The 25634-nt window shown below is 42.4% G+C and overlaps 1 protein-coding gene across 1 annotated transcript in view; it reads right to left on the minus strand.

Annotated features, from left to right (window-relative positions):
* Positions 1-3000: 3000 nt before the first annotated feature.
* The window catches only part of LOC122172105 (uncharacterized), a 160530-nt gene continuing 137896 nt past the window's right edge, over positions 3001-25634 (minus strand). The window contains exon 16 of the mRNA XM_065581672.1: positions 3001-3242. The gene's annotated coding sequence lies outside the window, so the exon portion shown is untranslated. The remainder of the gene's footprint in view (positions 3243-25634) is intronic.

A 25634-nucleotide genomic window follows, 5' to 3' on the forward strand; every position in this document is an offset into this window, starting at 1 on the left:
ATCATGTCAAAAGAGGGGGGGAATAGAGCAAGAAAACTGATTAAGCCAGTCAGAAAACAGAGGCGGCAGTCACAGAAATTGTGCTACCAATTAAAAATAATTAGCTTCTCAATGTGGTTTTCCACAGATGAATGTTGCTATGTAAGTACAAAATCTGCTGATTAGTAATAGTAGTTAAGTATGCTTTTTGTGGAAGGTTATTATATTTGCACAAGCAGAAATGAAAAACCAAGGGTAAAAATGACACTAAACCAGTGGATCTCCGGAAAATCTGTTGAATGAAAAGCAAAAAGATCAAAAATATTTTCCAATTCTGCACTATTTCTTAAATCCATTAACTATTTGTGTTTAATACAATTAAATACCATGTTATTGACCTACAGATCTAGAGGCAAACCAAAGAGGTTAGTGGTAAAATTGTTCAAGGAGGATCCTTTAAGATAACACTGAATGCTTTTGACCTTTAAGTGTTGAAGTATTTCTGTCGTCACAAAATCTATTCTCTTAAAGCTCCCTTATTGCATATACAAATAAATACGTTCAATGAATCACACATGGCCAGTGCTAATCAAATCACTTAATACTTGAGTGGTAACTGTGCAGATACTACAGTGATGCTGAGTGATAGAAGCCTGATGAGAATAGACTGGATAGTATATAAGACACCTGTAGGGAAATATAAGATAAAGGATAAATAAAAATAAATAAATAAATAAATGTGATACTGAGCCATTGATTAAAGAGGATCTATGTTAGACAGCATAAATTCTAGTGGACCTTTTGCCAACCCATTTCCTAAGCTGTAATTTATGGATTTGATGCACCTTTACAAATAAGGCTCTTTGTCTCACAAATATGGCCTTATTAGTCTTTGAGCCTAGTTCCTACCAACACGCGCAGTTAAATGTTACCCCTATCTAAAGTTCAGTTCTACAGTATCTAAATGTAATTATATTTCTGCAATTCGCTCTATCCCATTATCAGCAAATAAAGACATTACCGAACTCATGAGCAAGAACACATCCCTGACAAGTCTTTTCCCCCTATTATTGAGTAATGGAAAGTAACTGCTATTCTCATCGACTCAAGGATTTTCTATTACTTGTCTCACACTAAGTCTGTTGTGCAGTGTAGACATAAAGATAAAATGTGGTCTTGGAGAGTGATTGATTTATTGTCCATTAATGCTCAAGTCAACTGTATGAGGGTAAAACCTCTTAGGTGCTGCCACTGCAAGTGCATCAGACGTCATCAGTGAAATATCAGCAAACCTCTCTCCCCTTTTTAGTCTGTAAACTCAAAAGTTAATGCTAATAATATCATGCATTTCTCAAGTGCCTTTTGTTCAATAATTTCAAAGTACCAATACTATCTGCATCTTACTATACCTGTGAGGTCAGTAAGGGATTTAATACGGAGCACTTCACAACTCACTGACCTGTATCTTCATCTCTGGTGTGGAATACAACATGTGTAACAGCACAAGTCAACAGTTTAAGAGAAAAATGAAGAGAAATAATGGATCTAATTGAATCCTGTTTGAGAGACTACTAAATTCTGAGCTTGTTGACATCTTTGAAGCCCCATTGAAGGCAATAGGCTGTATTCTGCAGGGTAAATCAGGAATAGCTTCCAGTTACCCCAGATTTATGTTGGTGTGTGTGAGATCAAAATCTAGCTGAGTGGCATTGCACAGATGTAACTGAAGGCACAAATTGCAGACAGTGGGTTGCACAGAGCAGAATGTGACCTGCAAAAGCTTTAGTACTACTATTGATTCATGAGCCAGAACAATCACAACTTGACCTTTAGATCCCAAGGTGAGTTTACAGGGGCAGCAGTTAGAAAAATACTCATTTTACTTGTGGACTGACCAGATGTGACATGGAGTCAATGAGACACAAACAACATGGAACCCCACAGTGCTGTTCTTTACACAGTCATTTTAAAGTGTAGACCCACATTTCAGGGTGTGCGTTTAAAATGCTCTGTAGAGCTTCCGTCTTCTAGCTCCTGTTGACTTCAGTGAGAAACGGAGGCAGCTAAAACTACATGCAATGCTTTGAAAATACATCCCCAATGTGATTTAGCCCTTGCAGCAGATTATAACAAAGGGATTTTGTAATGACCCTGCTCTGTAACAACACATACTCTGCCCATCATCTCTATTCAAAATGGAAGCCACATTTCCTTTTAATAACTAAAATGGATGCAGTGCTTCTGGAGGTGCCTCTTCAAAGTAGGGGGGCGGGGTTCAGCAGATAGCACTTGACCTGAAAAACAGAAGAAGTGCAGCAATGTCAAGAAGAGGAGCCGGATTCCATATGTACTTATGGGATTGCTTAAGGAAAATCTCTAAGAGGTCAATGTGGAGCATAGTTTGGAACTCACTGGGCAGATCCTCAACTGGTATGAATTGTCATCGCTCTGTGGGAGTCAGGCTGCACACACGGACAGTTCATTTGTGGCAGGTCCTGATCTGTAAGTCCTAGTGGCAAAACAGGATAGTATTCTACAGCCAGCTGGTCACAAACTCCAAATCCCAGGGTGAATGCAATGCGGTACATCCCCAGCTGCTGCAAACTGGCTTGGGCTCTGGCCCACAATTTCTGACTGATGCATGTAAGGAATGGATAAGTACACCTCTACTGTGATATAACGCGACCCGATATAACACGAATTTGGATATAACACGGTAAAGCAGTGCTCCGGGGGTACGGGGCTGAGCACTCTGGTGGATCAAAGCAAGTTCGATATAACGCGGTTTCACCTATGACACAGTAAGATTTTTTGGCTCCTGAGGACAGCGTTATATCGGGGTAGAGGTGTAGTAAGGATGCTTCAAAATTCATTTTAAAAAGTGACAGGTGGCTGATCTCCTCTTCCTCCTCAGCTGATAGGAGAAGTCCTTGGGACAGATTTTTGGCTGGTATAAATCAGCATCGCAACACTGACCTCAATAGAGCTACACTGAGTTACATCACTTGAGGGCCTGGCCCATTGTCCGAAATGACTTTTATTAGCTGAATTGCAATACACTTGTCTCACCAGTTATGTCAGAGTTTATGGATCTGTGAGACAATGAAATTAACTTAATGGCACATAATTGTAATTAATAGCAACATGAGTGTTTGGGAGCCGAGGGTTTCTTGTTATTTTGAAACAACAAAAAATGATCAAAGGAAAAGAACTCATCTCCGTAAGCAGAGAAAATGTCCTAGGATTGTTTCACTCCTTCACACCTAGGGGGAACAAAAGAGGAGAATGTAAATCATTTGGAACACATTTGCCCCAGTGGCATTCTGAAGGGCATAAGCCCCATATCCACCAATAGGATTTAAGGCCCCAATCCTCAAAAGTACTTAGGCACCTAACTTCCATTGATTTCAGTGTGAACTAGGCACCTCAGTACCTTTGAGGCTGTGGGACTAAGCATCTAACTACCACTTTAGGCACCAATGTCTAACATTTTGGTGCCACTGAGATCCTCAGAACCCCTGCTTGGCAGATGCCTAGCTCTGGAGGTGCCTCAAATCCATAGAGGCCTGAATTTCCTCCACTAAAGTTCTCAAGGTGCTTAAGTTTCTGTCATTGGGCAGGCTCACAGATGGGCGGGACCTACCTACCTCATACCTAACCCCTAGCAGGATCCTCAGACTAAGAATTCCCCTGCTTATATCACCATTAGGGCCTGATCCTGACATTAAGAACCATATACGTTAAGATCCTCCAAAGGGCAATACAAATAGTTATAGGTACAGCAGGATTTAGATATGGGGGAGGGGGGCTTACAAAAATGAGTACTGTTTGGACTAGTAAGAAGAAGAGTTTTAGGGGATTTGATTGAAGTTGTCAAAATTATGAAGGACACATTGAAAAGGGGAAGGGATCATCTAATTAAATTAAATTAAATTGGAAATAAGCTTAGAATAAAAAAGGAAATACACCTGTATTCAAGTTCAGTCCTCTAAATTTTATTGCTGGAGGAGGTCATTGATTTAAATCCTGTGGCTGGCATTTTTAAAGGACTGGATAATTTTATGACCACTCTTAACACTTGTACTTACAAATGACACCATAATGATAAGGACAATCAAATCTCATCCTATAGCACATACACTTTTCATCTGTGGGGACCAGGGAAGGTTTTTTCCCCCCCATGTCATAATGGAGCCATTATCGGTTTTCTAGTTTGTCTTCCTCGGAAGGATCAAGTATTGTCCCCTAGCAGCTGGAGGATGCTTGGTTAGATTGACTGATCATCTTATTTGATAGCATGGTCCTTACACTGCTAATCACTAAACACAATTCTGTATTTTTCATTTATTTCCTTTAATATAAATCAACTTACTAAATGGAGTCACTAAAATTAATTTAGCAACATGCTTAATATCCTCATCCACTTGCATTCTTTAACAGATTATTATTATTATTTATTTACTTATTTATTTGTATTATCATAGCACCCAGGAGCCCCAGTCAGGGACAAGGACCCCATTGTACTGGGTGCAGTACAAACACAGATCAAAAAAGACAATCCCTACCCACAAGACTTTGCAGTCTAAGTAGAAGAAAACAGACAACATCTGGATATGGATAGATCAATGGGAGAGTACAAGGAAACAATGAGACAATATTGGACAACTCAGAATCATAGCATTGTAGGACTGGAAGAGACCTCAAGAGCTCTTCTAGTCCAGTCCCCTGCACTCAAGGCAGGACTAAGTACAGTATTATCTAGACCATCCCTGACAGGTGTTTGTCTAACCTGCTCTTAAAAGCCTCCAATGATGGAGATTGCACAACCTCTTTAGGCAACTTATTCCAGTACTTAACCACCCTGACAGTTAAGTTTTTCCTAATGTCCACCCTAAACCTTCCTTGCTGCAATTTAAGTCCATTGTTTCTTGTCCTATCCTCAGACATTAACATGAACAATTTTTATTCCTCTTCCTTGTAACAACCTTTTATGTACTTGAAAACTGTTATCATGACCCCCTCAGTCTTCTCTTCTGCAGACTAAACAAATCCATTTTTTTCAATCTTTCCTCATAGGTCATGTTTTCTAGACCTTTAATAATTTCTGTTGCTCTTCTCTGGACTTTCTCCAATTTGTCCACATCTTTCCTGAAATGTGGTGCCCAGAACTAGATGCAATACTCCAGTTGAGGCCTTATCAGCATAGAGTAGAGTAGAAGAATTACTTCCTGTGTTTTGCTTATAGCACTCCTGCTAATACATCCCAGAATTATATTTCCTTTTTTTTTTTTTTTTTGCAACAGCATTACACTGATGACTCATATTTAGCTTGTAATCAACTATGACTCCCAGATCCCTTTCTGCTGTACTCCTTCCCAGGCAGTCATTTCCCATTTTGTATGTATGCAATTGATTCTAAGTGGAGAACTTTGCATTTGTTCTTATTGAATTTCATCCTATTTACTTTAGACCATTTCTCTAGTTTGTCCAGATCATTTTGAATTTTAATCCTATCCTCCAAAACACTTGCAACCCCTCCCAGCTTGGTATGGTCCACAAACTTTATAACTGTACTCTCTATACCCTTATCTACATCATTAATGAAGGTATTGAACAGGACCGATCCCTGCTGGACCCCATTTGATATGCCCTTCCAGCTTGATTGTGAACCACTGATAACTAGTCTCTGGGAATGGTTTCCCAACTAGTTATGCACCTACCTTATAGTAGCTCCATCTAGGTTGTATTTCCCTAGTTTGTTTATGAGAAGGTCACGTGAGACAGTATCAAAAGCCTTACTAAAGTCAAGATATACCACATCTACCACTTTCCCCCCATCCACAAGGCTTGTTACCCTGTCAAAGACAGCTATCAGGTTGGTTTTACACAATTTGTTTTCATCAAATCCATGCCGACTGTTACTTATCACCATATTATCTTCTAGGTATTTGCAAAATGATTGCTTAATTATTTGCTCCATTATTTGTCCAGGTACAGAAGTTAAGCTGACTGGTCTGTAATTCCCCAGGTTGTCCTTTTTACCCTTTTTATAGATGGGCACTATATTTGCCCTTCTCCAGTTCCTGGAATCTCTCCCATCTTCCATGATTTTTTGAAGCTAATTGCTAATGGCTTAGATATCTCCTCAGTCAGCTCCTAGGATGTATTTCATCAGGCCCTGGCGACTTGAAGACAATCTAACATGTCTAAGTAGTTTTTAACTTGTTCTTTCCCTATTTTAGTCTCAGATCCTACCTTATTTTCACTATGTTCTCTATGTTAGACATCCAATTGCTACAAAACTTTTTGGTGAAAACTGAAACAAAAAAATTGTTTAGGACTTCTGCCATTTCCACATTTTCTGTTATTGTTTTCCCCCTTCATTGAATAATGGGCCTACCTTTTCCTTGGTCGTCCTCTTGCTTCTAATGTATTTGTAGAATGTTTTCTTGTTACCATTTATGTCTCTAGCTAGTTTAATCTTGTTTTGTGCCTGGGCTTTTCTAATTGTATCCCTGCATGTCTGTGCTGTTTATATTTATTTATATTCATCCTTTGTAATTTGACCTAGTTTCCACTTTGTGTAAGACTCTTTTTTTTTTTTGTTTCAGATCACTGAAGATCTCCTGGGTAAGCCAGGGTGGTCTCTTGTCAGACTTCCTATCTTTCCTACGCTGTGGGATATTTTGCTTTTGTGCCCTTTATAATATCTCTTTGAAAAACTGCCAACTCTCTTGAACAGTTTTCCCCCTTCAACTTGCTTCCAATGGGATCTTACCTACCAACTCATGGCCTCGCATCCCAGCAGCCTAATCATTGTCAAGTTTTTTGTAAGCTTCACTGTAGAGGAAAGTTTTAAAGAGAGATTTGCAGGAAGATAATGAGTTAATGAGATTAAATATGCCTTGCAGTCTGCACTGGCCTGTAAAACGATATGCTGAGAGCATTGATCTGTGTTTGCTGCTTTGGGATGATCACTGATACCATAACTAATTGGCCAAAACCAATGGTGGAAGAAATTTTCCTTGGATCAATATCTCAGTAGCATTAAGAGTATGAATTTTCAGCATGATGGTGGAAAGATAATTCAGACTGAAAGACGCCTGAGGCTTTACCTTGATAACTTGTTTTAAACAAGCACTGAAAGAAAAGGGTGGGTGGGAAAAAATGCAAGAATGGGAAGAGGCAGTGATTGATAGTATGCTGTACTACCTCTTACTGGAGTTTACTTCTTATATAGCATATGGGGTTTATATCTGAAGGATATAATGTTTCAAAGAGCCTCTAGCGTTGCTTTATTGCATCTGCTGTTTCATTGCAACGTATGGTTGTAGGATTATTACATTTCAGACTCATCAACTCTTGAAAACGAAGCTAATGTGAGTCCTGTGTAAGTACTGTATTCACTGACCAATACATTTTTCAGAGTCTGGTTGCTAGTCCATTCATAAAGAAGAGTCTGTTCATAGAGGCTGGGTTTAATTAGGCTACTGGTGTGCCCATCATGCTGACCAATACTATCTCATTTTTTCCTAATACTCCCTAATGTCTGTCTGTATCCATCTTTTGTCTCTTGTCTCATACTTAGGCTATGTCTATACTGCACACTCCTTACAGTGGCATGTAGAGTATATACATTGCATGCCCTCATAGCACAGGGTATAAATAGCAGTGTAGACGCAGAGGCACTGCTTAGGCCAGTAAAGACCCACTTGAACCTCAATGACGTGTACTCTACGTTGCTCTCTACATGCCCAAGCAGTGCTTCCCCCATCTACACTGCTACAAATAGTGTCCTGCTGCCTCTCCACTGCCAGAGTCTTTCCCCACCTCAGAGAATGGCTCCGGCAGTGGGGAAAGGCTCCTTGCTGCCAGAGTTTTACCCCGCAGCCTCCCCTCTGACAGAGCCTTTCACTGACTCATGTAGCTGCACACAGCCTGCTTTTCACTACAAGCTGTATCTACACATACCCTACACACCGCCGCAAATGGTGTGCAGTGTATACATAGACTAGGATTGTAAGCCCTTTTGGGGTGGAGACCATCTTTTTGGTCCGTGTTTGTACAGCACCTAGCACAGAGAAGTCCTGGGTGCTACAATAATACTGCTAATAAAGGGTAATTAGAGATGGAAGGAATCAGATTGGAAGAAATTTGAGAGTGATTATATCCAGGATATTGGTTCAGGCTAACTTCGGGGTTGGGGGAGAACATCCTTCCCTCTTCTTCCTGAATTTTTACCCATTTCTACAAATGTACTTCAATATATGTACTGCTAAATCAAGTGAAAAGCAATATAAGAAAGACTGGGCTACCATGAATCACAGTAGAGCACACAGAAAAACTTCAGCATTTCAGTGAAATTCTTCATTACAATTTCAATGAGAAAAACGAAATGTTTCATTTTCTGACTCCTCGAATCACTGCACATAATGTGTAGCCAAGTCAAAGCCCATCACGATGTTAAGAGAGTACAAAACGAATAAGGTAAAAGTGGGCTAAGAATATTAAATTACATGTTTTTGAAATCCTGGGAGAACTTTCTCATCTCATTGTTTCAGCCCTTGCACTCCTGAGCTCTCCGGACATGGATGGCCCTGGAAGTGCTGGATCGTACAGAAAGGTAACTCCAGCTGCAACAGGAATAGGAAATGGAAAAATCTCACAAGAAAGCCTGGTCTCAAGAGATTTAGAGACATGCTCTGCAGATTTGTGAATTGCAAGTAGTCTAGAGAAGCATCCTCAGATTTGGAGCCTTAACCCCTCCAGCCCTTCTGAGCTTCGGCCATCTTATTAAATTTCTAAAGGAAAAAGTTAATTTAGCAAATATCTTAATTATATTTTCTGAACCAGAATTTTAAGTCCCCCCTTCCCGTCTTGCACCCATGATTTTCAAGTGCTAATAACTATAGTAGGTATTGATGCCCTTTGGCTCTCTGATTGTCCCTGCAAATAAATGAGTGGAAGGCAGCGTGATTTTCAGGTGCTAAGCACCTGCAGTTTTGAAGCCCCTTTTATCTGGGTGCCTAAATATGGATTGAGCTTCCTAGTTAATCAGGTCTGCAAATGTCCCAAATCCTTTGTTACTATGTCCACTTAGCGTTACCCCAGTTCCTTTGAGATCCAGTGAACTTTTTCTTCCCCTACCTCATCCCAATTCCCTGCTTTCCCAAGTTTAGGTGTCAGTGCTGCCAAAGTTAATATGATTCAATGAAGGGCAGTCAGTCATTCCTCTGCCCCATGGTGGCTCCTATTGTTGCTGTAGCCTTGCCTGGCTGCACAGCCTTTGCTCCTGACAGCCTTGCTAGGCTACCTTGACAGAAAAAGGTGGAACATCCATTCCCTGTGGTGTTGCTGGGATCCTAGTGTCTCATGCATCCCTGCCCTTCTGTAGCACCTACAGCCAATGCAGCCCTATACAGACGCTGACCCTCAAGTCAAGGCCTAGATAGGCTACCCCAGAGGAAGGGGGTGGAGCCTCAGACAGCATGATAGGGGTGATGTCTGCCCTAATGCCCGAGATGGTTTGCTCACACTTTGTCAGTGTCAAGTCCTTCTGTATCAGATATGGACTGGTCATAGAGCTGGCTTATATGCACCAAGTGTGTTCATTAAACGATCCTTGAATACTCTGCAGGTGTGGTTAAGGTTAGCTTTAAATAAGGTGTTTTACACACAGTACCCCCTAGTGGCTGAACAGTGTAATACAATTTAGCATTCCATTGCATCTCCTCCTTTAGGTTCTATTTTCCTACCATTTACAAAATATACACTACCGTGCTATCTTTCAAGATAGGTCTGTTGAGTGTCTGATTTTCTAATGAACAGTTTGGTCATCTCACTGTCCATTCGCTGCAATGATTGGCTGTGGTCGGTCTGGAATTCTTGAGTCATCTTCTTGTTTTGTATCTACCATCTGTAGAGTTTGCTCTGTTGATTGTTCTTTTTGAAGAACAAACTGTAGATGTCAACCGTTGTTGAACTCTCTATTGTCGGTTTCGATCACATATAATCTGGGCACTGAATTCTTTTTCTTTACGACAGCTGGAGTTATCCATCTTTTTTCTCCATCCAATTTGACATGAACACAGTTACTAAGTTCTAGGCCCAGCAATTCTGTAACAGAGTGACATCTGTTGTAAAAATATTCATAAGCTCTTTTAGCCCTTTTAGCCGATTTGGCTACTCTCGCCATGCCTGGCCACTTTGGAGAACACTAGTTCTGAGTTGTCTTCCTTTTAGGAGTTGTGCTGGATTATATCTGGTAACTGCTCTTGGTATTGATCTGTAACTCAGAAGAGCAAAGAATGAATCTTCCTGCTGTAAGATTTTCTTGGTTGTGTGTACAACTCTAAGTCTCTCCATTCACTTATGGGTAATGTGGGCTTCTGGTAATAGTCTGCTGCTGTGAATTGTGATCAGTTGCCTGTCACTAGTTGTTTTGGAATACCAAAGTGAGCAACAGTGCACTTCAGTTTCTTGATAACACTGCTACATGTTATATCTTTCAAGTGCACTGTTTCCATATACTGAATAAATAGCCCATGATGACCAGATAATGATGACCTCTGGTTTTGACAAGCTTAATTGTCCACACATGGCAAAGTAGGCTCTTGTCCGTTCTTTTGTGTCCTTTAGATACTCGGGCCAGCTGCCTCTCATGTAATTTGAGCTTCCTGAAGTTACATGTCTGTTGAGGGTGCTTTCTGTAGCTGGAGTAGTCTCCTTTCTGACACTGGTCTGTATGTGTCCACAACATCCGTGTATCCCTTTATGTCACCATCGAGCTCACAGGTAGTGAGTTTAATGCTGGGCTCCATGACAGAGTGTTTGCTACTACCAGGTCGTATTTCCCAGGAACATATTTAGCAATTGGATTAAATTGCATTAACCTAGTGATAGATGTTGGTATCTCAGCAGTGCTTGCTCCAGGTCTTTTCCATTGATGAAGGGTATAAATGGTTTATGGTCTGTTATCAGTACAAATGAATCCAGTCTGTAAAAGTTCTCACATGCCCATAGGCTTTCCAGACACTCCTTTTCCATCTGTGTGTATCATTTTTCTGCTTCTGTAAGTATGCGAGAGCTATAAGCAGCTGGCTTCCAGTCACAGCCATGTTGTTGAAACTATACATCATCTAAGCTATCACTGCTTGTATCTGTGACTATTGTGGGTTTGTTCACATTGTAGTACTTGAGAACTGGAGTTGTCAAGATAATTTCTTTTACATTTTTAAGGCAATTTCTTGATTTATCCCCCATAGCCAAGATGTGTTGGACTTTAACAGTTCGTTCAGTGGGTTTGTCACTGAAGGAAGGTCTTGTAGGTATTGACCAAAGTAATTTCCATCCCCGGTATACACCTCAGTTCTAGTACATTAGCTGGTGTACTTTCTCCAGTTGCTTTACTTTCTCAGGGCTAGGACTAATTCCATCTTTGTTTATTGTCTGTCCCAAAAACTCGATTTGGGGTAGTCAGAACATTCATTTTTTCCTTGTTTAGCTTCACTCTGGACTGACTGATTAGGCTTAGGACTTCATTCAGGGTTTTGGTGTGTAATTCCATCAAAGATCCACATATCAGAATATTGCCCATGAATATTATAACTCCATTAGTGTTTGGTAACAGTTCTGCCCTCTTTCTTTGAAAAAATTCAGGTGCATCAGTAATCCCAGCAAGTAATCTCTGAAAACAAAATCTCCTAAAGGGTGCGATAAATGTAGTCAGTTTAGCACTTTCTGTGGCTAAAGAAATTTGTCTGAGGCATCCAGCTTGGGGAGGAAGTCATCCAGTGCAGAGAGGATATATTTTGCTCTCAAAACTGCTTCATTAAGTCTTTTAAGAGCCACACAGATTCATATTTTTCCATTACTCTTTATAACTGGTACACTTTATGAAGTAATGGGATTGGAATCCTGCAAGGTGTATGTACACTGCAAGGATCAGCCTAGTCTCTTAAAGTTATTATTACTGGATCTCCTTTCAAAAATCCAATATCACCAAATATTCCATCGAGTTCTTCCACCTTTCTCACCAGGCCCATCATGGCTGCCAGGCTGCAGCTGAGAAGGCTTTGGTCTGCAGTCCTTTGATCACATACACTCTGGATGCCTAGCTTTTGTCTTCGTAAATTGTTCCTGTGGTGAATGGGCCCATGCAGTTCAGAATACCTCCAGGGCTAGTAAGAGCTGTCAGGTGACTTCAGCTCTGGGAAGGGCTAACGGTGATTTTAAGCCCTTTCTGAGATGACTGTGCATCAGCTTCTGAGTCAATCTGAAGGTCAATAGCTTTGCCATTAATATTCAATTTCACTCTCCAGGCAGGCTCTATGTCATCACACATGATAGATCCCAGAAGCAATGAGTCTCGATTGTCTGCAATATGAGTCAACTCCCTGACTGCTTGGCTACAGCAAACTGATGCAAAACATACATGTTTCTTGCATCTATTATACTGTGTGTCTCTGGCTGGACTTGGGATCTCCTGGGATATGACTTTTTCCACACCTTGTGTATGTAAGGTGGAATGTGTCCCTTTTAGCCTAGCAGTTCTCTTGCCTTGACTGAGAAGTTTTATGATACTGACTTTTAACACTTGAGTGTCTGCTTACAGTTTCTAAGCTAGTTTCAGGTTTTTCAAATTTGTCAAATTGCTCTAAGTTTTGCTGTCTCACCAGCTCAGATGGCTTTGCTCTCTGTATCACTGTGGCTAGGGTTAAACCTCTCTTCAATTGTCGATTCTGTGAAAGGTTTTTATCTCTTAGCCAGATAACTAACCTGCCTCTGATATTTTCATGTTTTGCATTTCCAAAACCACAGTTGTCAGCCAATGTATGCAGAGCTCTTATCAAACATTCAACATTTTCCCCTAGTCCTCTGGTGAAAACACGCTTTTTCATAAACCACATTACTCTGAGGTATAAAGTATGCATCATACATAGCCAGAGCCCTTTCGTAGTCATCTTTGTGACTGACTTCAGTAAAGTCAAAGGTTTAGAGATATGCTCTGTTTGCTTTCCCCAGCATAAATTAAAGAAGATACCTGTATATCTCCAGTTTCTTTGTAAAGTTTGTTTGCAGTTCAAAAACCTGCAAAATGCTGCTTCCAGTCTGTCCATTGTGACTGGTTTGTCAAAGCTGAAGTTCTCTGAGGCATTGAAGAGTGGCATGTTGAGACCCTGCAACCTTTGTTGCTGTTTTCCTTCTGTTTCTGTTCTTAGTATACTCTTGACACCATTTCATGTACTTCTGTACCAGATATGGCTTGGTCACAGAGCTTGCTTATACACATCAGATACGTTCATCATACTATCCTTCAATGATCTGCCAAGTATAGCCAAGATTAGCTTTAAATAAGCTACTTTACACACAGTGCCGCCTAGTGGCTCACCAGTATAACACAGTTTAATATTTCATTATAGTCAGCAAGTTTTAGTCTATGGAAGAGGTCCCCAAACTGTGTGGTGCATCGCCCTAGCGGGGCATGGAGGAACATTGGGAGGGGGGCACACAGTGGGGCTTGGGCCAGCCCCCATGGGGGGAGGGGGAGGGGGAGAAGGGAGTGCCACATTTCCAGCCTTGCTCTGTCCCCAGACCAGTTCCGCCCCCAGCCTTGCTCCTCCCACAACCTTGTTCAGCCCCTAGTCCTGCTCTGCCCTCAGTCCATCTCTGCCCCCAGAACAGCTCCACCCCCAGCTGCAGCTCCACTCTGCCCCTGCTCTGCCCCCCAGCCTGGTTCTGCCCTCATTCCCTCTCCACCCCAGACCAGCCCCACCTATAGATCCAGCTCCTCCCCCATCTCCAGTTCCACCCCCAGCTCTGCCTTCAGCCCAAGCTCTGCTGCTGAGAAAGCCTTGGCTGTACAGTAATGGGGGGGAGCACAGACAGACTTCGCTGTTGGTATGGGAGGGGGCAACTGAAAAAGTCTGAGCACCACTGGTCTATGGGCACTGCTGCATAGCCATTGCTCCTGAAGTCCAAGGTGGCCAGAAACCTGTTTTTCTTCAGTGTTTGGTGCATTTGATTTGTGGCATTTTCTCCCTGTTGCAAATCTCACAATAGTTACTCATCCATTTAATGTGGCCTCCAGGTTAGACTGACATAATAGACTCTCTATGGGACTACCACACAGAAGCTACGGCTGATTCAGAATGCTCCACCGACTGCTGATTGTTTAGTAATGTTCACCAGAAGAACCATATGCGCCAGACCTGCACTAGCTCCTTATTCCCATCTAGGCACAATTCAAGGAATAGATAGTAATAATTATTAAGCCCTGTATGGTCTGGGTCCTAGCTACCTCATTCCTCCTGCACCTTTACTGCAGCAGTTGATATGATCTTGCTAGCAATTCCTGTACATGAAAGAGTGCAGTCCAGTAACAGGATGCTCCAGAATTTGTTTCCCTAATTGTTCCAACAGAACCAGTATCTGTTGACCTTCAGGTCACAAATCAAAGCTCATCTGTTTACACAGCTGTTTGCCTGAGATGTTTATGATGGGATCTATTATTTACCTTCACAGACTGATTTGTGGCGAGCCTCTTTAGATGCTGGCTGGCCACGAAAGCCCTAATCTTGTAACTGCCAGCACCCAGATGGATCCTATTATGTGCATAGATGACGTCATTCTGAGTCCATGCCAAGGCAAAGATTGGCTTGTGGGATCAGGGCCCATCTTTGTATTGGTTTGTACATGTGCCTAGAGACAAACATGGTGGGTGCTTTGATTTAAAGATATATATGTTTGTAAAGTGCTTTGCGCTCATCAGTGGAGGGGGAAGGATAGCTCAGTGGTTTGAGCATTGGCCTGCTAAACCTGGGGCTGTGAGTTCAATCCTTGAGAGGGGCTACTTAGGGATCTGGGGCAAAATCAGTACCTGGTCCTGCTGGTGAAGGCAGGGGGCTGGACTCAATGACCTTTTAAGATCCTTTCCAGTTCTAGGAGATAGGATATCTCCATTAATTAAAAAAATTAAAATAATACACCTCTACTCCGATACAACGCTGTCCTCGGGAGCCAAAAATCTTACTGCGTTATAGGTGAAACCGCGTTATATCGAATTTGCTTTGATCCCCCAGAGTGCGCAGCCCCGCCCCCCCGCTTTACCGCGTTATATCCAAATTCATGTTATATCAGGTCACGTTATATCAGGGTAGAGGTGTGTTAAGAAGTGCATTAGGACTGGTACTGATGTTGCACACTGATATCACTAAGGCTCTCCCGTGATGTCATGAGCAAAATAGCCAGCCATAACATGTACATAGCTCATTTAATCTCCCAAGTGCTTTTAACTAATTCGTCCTCAGAGCACCACTGTGAAGTCCCATAAATAATCTCAGTCTCACCATTTTTTGCTCGGGAGGCAGGGAGGGCTCCACAGAGAGAGCCAATCTCAGAGCCAGGGTTAGGGTTCAGGAAATCCTGTTTCCACCCCTGTGCTTGGACCACAAGATCACAGTCAGGACTAGTGATGGGGGCTTTTAAAATTTATTTTTGCAACCAAATATATATCTTTTGTGGTGTGGTGAGGGGGGATTTCCATGGCTCAAGTGGTAGGCAATGGGCATGGGGTGCCTAAATGCACTTTGTACCTGCCCCATGATGACAAAGAGTCTATCTCCTTCTCCCTTCCCACTGGCTGGATTAGTGGCTGGCAGGTTCGCTTTGGAACTCTCATCCACAAGGCATCGATCTCACTCAGCCTGTACTCAGGGAGGAACTTCCACCCCTAACCCAGTGGGCACTGTGAATAGTCAATGATCTCCAAGGCTTTTAAGTCAGTGATACTCAGACTGAGGCTTGCGAGCCGCAAGTGGCTCTTTAATGTGTCTCCTGCAGCTCTTTGTAGCGCATGATATTAAAACATGGTGTGATTTAATTATTAACCAATCTAAGTTATCAACCAATCAGGATGCTTTTACTATATTATTAGCCATTTGTAGTTGATTTGTAAGCAGAGTTGGAATGAGCTCTCCCCGGACATCTACTCATGAGCTGTGGAAGAGGACCTCAGGAGCTGATCTCGTTTGCATGGACACACCCACCCTGCCTAGGTGTTCAGCATGATGGGATTGCTTGCCCAAATGATCACTTTTGGCTGGTGTTGGATCCCCAGTCTCCTTGTTATTGGGGCAGGAGTAATAAAAGGTAGTTGTGATAAATGAAGGGGGGAGGGAGTAGCTCCCTTTTATGGACACCCAGCCACCAGTAAGCTATAAAGTCCCTCTTGGTGGCTGTTCTCTGCTTGCTTTACCTGTAAAGGGTTAACAGGGTCCCCCAGGTAAAGAAAAGGGCACCTGACCAAATGAGCCAATGGGAAGGCTAGAACTTTTTTAAATTGGGAAAGAAACTTTCCCTTTGTGTCTGTGGTTGTTCTCTGGAGAGCGGAGACACAGAGGAGCAATGCTGTAAGAAGTTTTAAGCCAGGTATGATCATAAATCATCAGATCATACCTAGAACTACTTATCTGGAACTCCCAAATATGTAAGTAAATTAGGAATGTTTAGAAAGATGCGATTAAGTTTATTTCTGTTTATTTTTTAAGGTTTGTGGACTCCTCTGTGCTAACTCCAGATGCTTTTGTTTGCTTGTAGCCTTTAAGCTGAACCCCCAAAAAAGCTATTTTGGGTGCTTAATTTTTGGAATTGCTCTTTTAAAATCTAGCAAAAGCCTAAGTTCCAGATGTATTTCCTTTCCTTTTTTGTTTTTAATAAAATTTACCTTTTTTAAGAACAGGATTGTTTTTTTGTGTGTGTGTGTGTGTCCTAAGAGGTTTGTGCATGTTGTTTGATTAGCTGGTAGCAACAGCTAATTTCCTTTGTTTTCTTTCTCAGCTCTTCCCTGAAGGGGGGGTGTGGTGAAAGGGCTTGAGGGTACCCCACAGGGAGGAATTCCCAAGTGTTCCTTCCTCGGTCCAAGGGGTTTTTTGCATTTGGGTGGTGGAAGTGTTTACCAAGCCAAGGTCAGAGAAAAGCTGTAGCCTTGGGAGTTTAATACAAGCCTGGAGTGGCCAATATTAATTTTTAAAATCCTTGTGGGCCCCCACCTTCTGCACTCAAAGTGCCAGAGTAGAGATTCAGCCTTGACAGTTGTTATCCTTGTTGTATGAATCAAGGGCAGCAGAATTGTGCTCAGTATATCCTGATTGAGGGACTTACCCTCAACTAAATGGCCCTCGCTAGGCAGGGAACATGGGTTCCAAAACCCAAGGGGAAGCAGGTAGTTGTACCTGGTGGTGTGGCCCTGCCTAAGGACTTCAGACCCCATATGACCATAACAGAGCTGATTGAGACTTAATTGAATGTTTTTTACACACCACAGAGCTGAAATCACTGATACCTAGTTTTGAGCATTAGATCTGCTTTGGAATAGTGGCTCTGATACAAAAGACTGTCCAGCATGTACCAGCAGTGAGGTTCCCCCACTAACAGCTTAAATCACTGAGAGCTGTATTAAGTGGTGGGACCTGAAGGCATCCTGGTGTATTGGCAATTGGCTGGTAGGGCAGCTGGTAGAGGGACTGGAGCAGAGCCCCACACAGAGGTGCAGTGATAGGGCAGCTGGCAAAGAGGAGTGGAGCACCAATCGGATGGCAGGGTGGCCGGCGAAGAGGAGTGGTGTGCAAGTGCCCGGGCAGCGGAGCGAGTATTGTGCTGTCTTACCGCCCCCCCGCCCCCACTCCAACCAGGGTGGGAGGTGAACTCTGCAGATGCTTTGAACTCTGAGTCTGCATTGACCAAGGACAACTGTGAGTGGAGTTCAGAGAAGGGACAGGCATATTAAAGGGACTTTGGTTGCTGGACTTAAGAACCTGAGGGAAAAGGATGCTGCCCAACTTACTTGGCGGGGGTGTCTTTTGCTCATGGTTTATATGTATGAACCCTGTTTGCAGTGTTTTCCCAGTTTAATGCCGAGTCACTTCCCTCATTTTATTAAAAGTTTCTTTGCTACACTCAGACTCTGTGCTTGCGAGAGGGGAAGTATTGCCTCTTAGAGGCACCCAGAGGGTGGAGTGTTATTGTCCCAGGTCACTGGGTGGGGGACTCAAGCCTGTTTTGTGTTGTATGGTTGAAAAGGAACCCCTAGATACTGAACCGGCCCTTGTTGCTGCCAACTCTCACTGGCAGCAGGGTTACAGATAAAATCAATAATAGTTGGTCAGTCATTTTGCTGTGAGGATAATAAATATGAAATGGAACAATGCATTCACACTACTGTGTCTCTTTCGGGTAATGTTGATCGCTAATTTGGCTCTTGAACCACTGAGCTCTGAGTATCACTGCTCTAAGTGCGCCATGTGGCACTCAGGTTAGATGCCATTAAGCTAGACCAAGCATCTACAGCAGTGCTACATGGCTGCTTCAGAAGGTGCACAAATGCGTTAGTGTCTGGTTACAGCAGCGCCTGAGGCTTTCTGTCATGGGCATTACCTTGGGTATCCTTCCATTACCATCAATGGGTGTTAGATCAGGCCTTGTGAGAGCTACTGCACCCGTGTTTTGGCCAATGGTCAAAAGTGTACAATTCCAGAGTTAAGAGATGTACCTACCCTTCATACATAAACCCTGCCTGAGGCATCACAGCCTACCTATGAAACCGGGGAAGGAGGACGAAGTAAGAGCTCTGAATAAAGATTTACTTATGGAAAATAAAATTAGCAGGAGAAACCTAATACCAAGCCAAGGTTAACTGAAAAATATAATTAAACTTCACATTGGCTTTAATAAAATACAGTATTGACTTTGCTCTTTAAAGTAGATTATGCTGTTGACATTACAGCAGTACAATAAACAAACAGCTAAGCCTTTTACTAGCAGAACAGAAAATTAAAGCTGGTTAAGACAAGCTAAATAAAACGAGTTTATTCAGGACTGTATAAATCATCAATAAAAATTCCTAATCACTCTCCTGCAAAAAAGCTAGATTATTTGATCTGCAACAAAACTGGGGCTGTGTCAGCAAGTTGGATGCAAATCAAACACCATTCAGACATCTCAAAAACTCTGGAAGTGTGTGCTCAGAATACAGAGGAATACAGAATACAGAAACTCCATGAGGCCTTCTTAAGGTTGTGGAAAAATAAGTTAGACCTGTTCCCTACACTATGATCTTCTTACTGAACCAAGAGTCTATCACAGGGGTCGGCAACCTTTCAGCAGTGGTCTGCCGAGTCTTCATTTATTCACTCTAATTTAAGGTTTCGTGTGCCAGTAATACATTTTAACGATTTTAGAGGGTCTCTTTCTATAAGTCTATAATATATAACTAAACTATTGTTGTATGTAAAGTAAATAAGATTTTTAAAATGTTTAAGAAGCTTCATTTAAAATTAAATTAAAATGCAGAGCCCCCCGGACCGGTGGCTAGGACCCGGGCAGTGAGAGTGCCACTGAAAAGCAGCTCCCGTGCCGCCTTTGGCACGCATGCCAAATGTTGCCTACCCTTGGTCTATCATCAGCATGATATATCATAGCCAAAACATCATCCCTGGCTTTCTGTTCTTATTCCCCATGTATATTTTAACAAAGCCCTTTTTTGTTTGACGTCCATATTCTGTACATAGCACTTAGCTAAACTGTTCATTTTGATGTTTTATCACATTGCATTACCTTTTCATACAAACCCAAATGGCTGCTGAAATGGTCTACGATAATTTAAGGGTTGCCATGCACAGCAACGCTCCTGGATGCAGTCATTTTTATATACAAAGTCTTATTGTAATGCTGTGATCAATAACGATGTTCACTCAGGCATGGGGTGAGTTTGTGAACTGTTAATATTTTATAATCTGGCACCTTAAATCACAGTCTACTCCTACCTCAGTGAAATGCATTTTCCAGACCTGCTCATATCCTATAAATAAGGATTACAAAACCTACACTCTGAAGGAGCTATTAAAGAGTTTCCAAGCAAACTTCCAAAATAACAATACATCATTTAGATACACTATGAAAAAATGATAATGCTCATCTAAGTCTGTTGCCACAGGCTACATGTTGTTCATAGTGGAATCTCAGTGATCACATATTTACAAGACATGTATAGCCACTTTCTTACTATGCAAGGATGTATTAATAAGGGCCCTGATTCTGGAAAGAATTTAAGCACATGTTTAAATTCTTCCCTCTTTCGGCCAGTCCTTAAACAAGTGTGAAAGCGTGTAGGCTTGCGTGGCCTCCCCCGCTGCCAATCGCCTTTTTGCTGTCACACACCTGGAACAGCAGTTTATATAAGGGGAAATTAGCTGTCTCTAGGGCTCCAGCCCTCAGGTGCGGTAGAGCAGTGAACAGTTCAGGAGCCCAGGCCCTGGGGCAGGGCGGGGCACCAAGCACAGACTAGGGGGCTCCAGTAAGGGGTGAGCACCCCAACACAGTCTAGGGGGTTCTAGTAAGGGGTGAGCACCCCAACACAGGCTAGGGGGCTCTGGCAAAAGAGGGGAGGAGTACTGCCACCCCAGGGGAGGGTTGGCAAGGGGGACCTGGACCCATCCAACTCCACTGCATCCCAGCCCAGGGCCCTAACAGAGTAGTCTGCCACTGGGTCAGCAGGGAATTCACCTGCAACACGCTGTCCGTGTCTTTGGTGGCACCACAGCCAGACGGTAGTCTGGTTCTCCTGGGCTGTTTCCTATACTCCCCTGCGGCTGTTCTTTCCAAGGCTCGTCCTCCATCTCCCCAGAATACGCAGCATCGGGACAGAAGAAGTCTTCTGCAGGCAGTGGGGAGAACACGTCCATCTCTTTTGGGAGCTGCCTCGCCACTGAGCTACAGGGCCTGCCTTTTATACTTCTTGTTCCTGTCCCATCACTCTGCTTATGGTGTGGAGAGCGTGGCCTTCCTGGTTCCACCACCCCTCGCTGTCAATCTCCAAAAGTGGCCACGCCTCTTCTCTACAATGTTCTTATATTCCATTGATCTCAGTACGTTATTAGTGAGGAGGAAATAATCTCTGGAGAAACCGTGTTGCCACTTTTCTTCTTTTTATCTCTGCTCAGTTTCCCAGCTGGGAAAATGTTACAGCAAGGGACTCATTTGTACAGAGTTATGCTGCATTGTGACTCTCTCCATGTCACTCTGCTAGGGTGAGGCTGGGAATAAAGCAGGAGTGTGGCCAGATTATTCCTAACTACAGGATACACTGGGCAGAACTTCCTAAGGAAGGGGAGTGCCGCCCAGAGGCTGCATTAGTGGCCATGGAACGACTCTACTGCTACATGGGGACCGGAAGCAGAGGATTCTGTCCCTGTTATGGAGAACTGGATATTCCTTGTTTTGTCAGGCTTTGCTAAGAGGGTGGGGATAGGCTCAGGGGGAGCTATACACGCAGATTTGAAGGCAGAATTTAACACTTATTTATAGCATTTTCATATTTAACCCCTTACTTGCAGTATAATTCCTGGAGTAAATATACACTTCTCTGTTACATGTCAGCAGCCAAACCTGTGCACTGAAAGACACACAAACGCCTTCTAAACCTGTTGTCGGTAAGAAACATCATAGGACAATGTCATTCAGATGCAACCATTAAAGTAATTCATAATTCAATTCATTCATAATTTTTACTGAAAAATAAGGTTCTGAATGTGACTAAAATTGCTGCCCAAGGAACAGAGAGTGTCTGCCCTTGGTGCAGTGAGAGAGCAATCCCTTCTCGAGGGCCAGACACAAACGCAGTCCCTGTTACGGGAAGCCTGTTTGGAGCACAAATCACACCAAATGAGGCAGGGAGAGCTGAGGTCATCTGCTCTGAGGCCCCATCCATCTGTGGGAGCCTCCTGGAACTTCTGCTCAAGACTAAAGATCCATGTGACTTAATGATATTTAGCACTTAATAAATAAATAAATCAAGTAACAAATGCAAGTGAAGCTGGGAATACCACATGATGGTACAATCCATGGGACTTTCCATGATATGCCATGCAATAGCAGGCCTCATCTTCAGCTGGTGCAATTCGGTGTCGCTCCATGGACATCGCTGGAGCTACACTGATTTATACCAGTTGAGGACTTCGCTCAGCATCCTTATCCATTCAGGCCCTGACCTGAAGGGACTTGGGGTGTGAAGCAAAGGCCAAGGAAGTCAATGGAAACACTCCTGTTTATTTCCATGGGTTTTGGAGTAGGCAAATTTTAGAGAGAGGGATGGCAAATGCTGATTTCTTTTATTTTTTAACACTAGCTACCCAAATAAATAAAGCCCAGACAGGTCCCATTGTTTAGTTCTTGAATTAATTGACAATCCTACCTCCTTAGAATATATTTTATATTTTAAAAAACTCTGCACATCCCAATGCAAGTGAAATATGTTTCCATCATTTCAGTGCTGTTATTTTCTTAAAATATTGTTGGGCTTAACATGGAGACTGGCTTCGAAAATCAGGTCATGCCATAGAGGGCTTCAGATATTGGTTTTGGTTGAGTCTTTTTCCATCCAGCTGTGTTTGTGCTTGGAAGCTGTGTTTGAAATCAAGGGTCAACTCTGCAGGCAAGTATGCTGGGAAACATTAATTGGCCTGGTAAGTGGAGTGGGTTTGAGTGAAATGCCATTCGCAGCTGAGCAGGAATTCTATAGACTGGATAAAACTGTGAGGCGGAGTGTGACAAACTGAAAATATTTAATCAGAAAACTTTACAATGGGACTGTTTTCTTTAGGATATTAATGATTAAAACATTTATGTTTAAAAATGAAGTGATTTCCCCATGCCTTCTCCCCTATTTAAACAAACCCCTTTTTAGAAACCTAATTCAAGGGGCTGGATGGGGTGAATAGGGGAGCAGCTCTCAAAACGTGAACTCTCCTTCATCTCCTACCCCAGTGCATTGAGGCTGTTCTTGTGTTTGACATTCTCATTGCTTATAGAGTGTATTGAATGCTAATAAAGTAAGGCTAGATTGTGACTTGCAGTACATGCCTCTAGCAGCGGGTATGGGAGATGCCAGACATTTTAGCCAACACCAGGGCTTTGACCGGGGACTTCTCTACAGCTTGAGCTAAATAGCCCCGCAAGGGTAGCAAGTGTGGATGGGATCACTTTGTAGTGGCTTTAATCTTTCTGGTGACTGATTTAATTTCATTCATCATTATAACATAGGAATTACATTAGATTAAATCAGTGGTCCATCTAGTCTAGTGTTGGATCTCTAATAGTAGCCAGTACCAGATGCTTTAAGGAAAGGTTCAAGAAACCAAGCAGTAGACAGTTATAGAACAACTTGCCTATAGGAAAAAAAAAATCCTAATCCCCCTTAGTTAGTCTGGTTTATGCTCTGAAGCATGAGGACTTTTACCCATTCCAATCTTGGAGGTTTTATTTAAATCAGTGCTACTGTAACTGAATATTCTCCCTGTCCATATAGCTGCCCAGTTCTGTTACGTTCTCAGCCTCAATAATATCTTGTGGCAATCAGCTCAACGGGCTAATTGCATATTGTGTGAAAGTGCATTTGTCTCTTCAGCGTGTGTGTTTACAAATTGTCTTGACTATGTATGAAAGGACATTGTTTAACTCGGCAAAGAATTAGAATTTACCCCTGTGTAAGCCTTTGGGCTCAGTCCTGCATGGTGCTAAGTGCTCTCGCTCCAGTCAAGGAAAGCACTTAAGCACGTGCTTAAATTTAAGCACATAAGGAGTCCCATTCACTTCAGCAGGACTTCTCCATGGGCTTAAAGATGAGCATGTGCTTAAGTGATTTTGCTGGAGCAAGGCCAGAATGCTCCACACCTTGAAGGACTAAGCCCTTATTGCAAACTATTTGGAGCATTTAATAGAGGTTTGTACAATGCCTAGCACAATGGGATCCTAACCTAACAGACATACTGGCACTGCCATAAATCTAAATGATCAATAGTGTGTAATAATATATTTTACTTTACAGGCTCATACTTTAAAAATGCCTAATACCCTCTTTACAACAGGCCTTAAATACAATCTTATGATCAAATACAGTCCAGATCTCCAATATAATATTAGTTACCAGCTTGTGTGTCTTTTATAGCCTACACATTGTGATTTGGTGATCTGAATTCATTTCCTACTGGACAAATGAATTCAGCAGAAATGTGATTATTTTTTAAAGCATCAAGTTTTTGGTTACTGTTGTTAGAGTTTGTGTAACTTTTCTTTTCATTAGCATTACGTATCTATTTCCCCCACCAATTGGTAAGGCAGCTGTTTGTTTTTGTTATTATTATTTTATTTATGTTGGTCAGCTTTGCTGCCTTTAAAGTTTGTTTGCAACCCAGCAGTGCATAGCTGAGGTCTGGAATCTTCTCCATCATAGCTATGAAATACAGGGAGACTCTGTGGTTTGGGGGGTTTAAACAGTATCTCACAGAACAATATTCTCCCTGCTTTCCCCCTGGTGCAAAAACAAACTAAAAAATTGAAAGCTTGCCTGGAATTTCAGCTAATGCAGTATACTCAAAAGAGAATCAGTCAGCAGGTAATTTTCAAAAAAGCTCAGCATTTGGCCTAACTCTGCTGCCACTGAAGTCCATGGTGAAACTGACCTTGATTTCAGTGGGGAGCAGTTACGCCAACAATGAAAGCCACCCTAAATGTTCTTAATAGCAAAGGAAGGTTACAACTGTTTAACCAAACATTTCTCTCTGGTTTATTTAGAACCTTTTCTACTGGTTGATGGCCAATACATTGGCTGCTCTCATGGTGTCAGGGACCAGGATGTGGGCAGTTGCAACTAGTGGTTGGAGCAGGAGTCAGGCCCAGTGGTTGGAGCAGGAGTCGGTAGCTGGGAGCCCCGCATGAGAACTGGAATAAGAAGCCAGATGCTAGAGCCAAGGGTCAGAACCATATTCAGAGACCCGATGCCAGAGCTGAGTGTCAGAGACTGTGACCAGAGTCCTAGGAGAGTCAACTGAGGTCACTCAATTAGAGTGAACTGCAAAGAATGGGGCAGACAATCCCCAAAGGTGGTGGATATTCCAATACTTAGATTTACCAAGCCAGCACAAAACAGTTTCTATATTACCTCACTGGTTACCCAGAAACCAACAACACAGTTCCCTTAAAGTAAGCCAGCCTCAGGCCTCCATCCAGATACCCAAGTCAGGCATGATGCGGATTACTGAAAATCTTATTCATCATATAAAAAAGTTATACCAATCCCAAAGGATCAGACACATTAGCTCCCAGGTTAATGAATATTTCAGATCTTAACCAAATACAAGCTTACAGCCAATTCTTATTAACTAAACTAAAATGTATTTAAAAAGAGAAAAGAGAGAGCATAGGTTAAAAGATCAATATACATACAGACATAAATACAATTCTTGAGATTCAGATTCATAGCAGAGATGGTGAGCTTTGTAGTTGCTATGAGTTCTTTCAGAAATAGTTCATAGGTTATAGTCCAATGTTTGTATTCAGGGCAGGCCGGTCAGGACTGGGATCTCAGTCCTTGTGGCTTAGGCTTCCCCTGCATGAAGCCTCAAGCAGATCTGAGATAAACAGGATCAGGACCCAAACCATTTTTATACAGTTTCAGGCCCTGTTGTCACAGTCTGCAGTCCTTCAGCGAGCAATAGGCACTCATGTGGATTTTTAAGTGGACCCATTTCCTAAGCATCGCTAGTAATTATCCACATAGATTAACATAAGGCAATTGCCTGTTTTTCCACCATTCGCAGATGATT

This window comes from Chrysemys picta, chromosome 1 (assembly GCF_011386835.1).
Source record: "Chrysemys picta bellii isolate R12L10 chromosome 1, ASM1138683v2, whole genome shotgun sequence".
NCBI classification, from domain to species: Eukaryota; Metazoa; Chordata; order Testudines; family Emydidae; genus Chrysemys; species Chrysemys picta.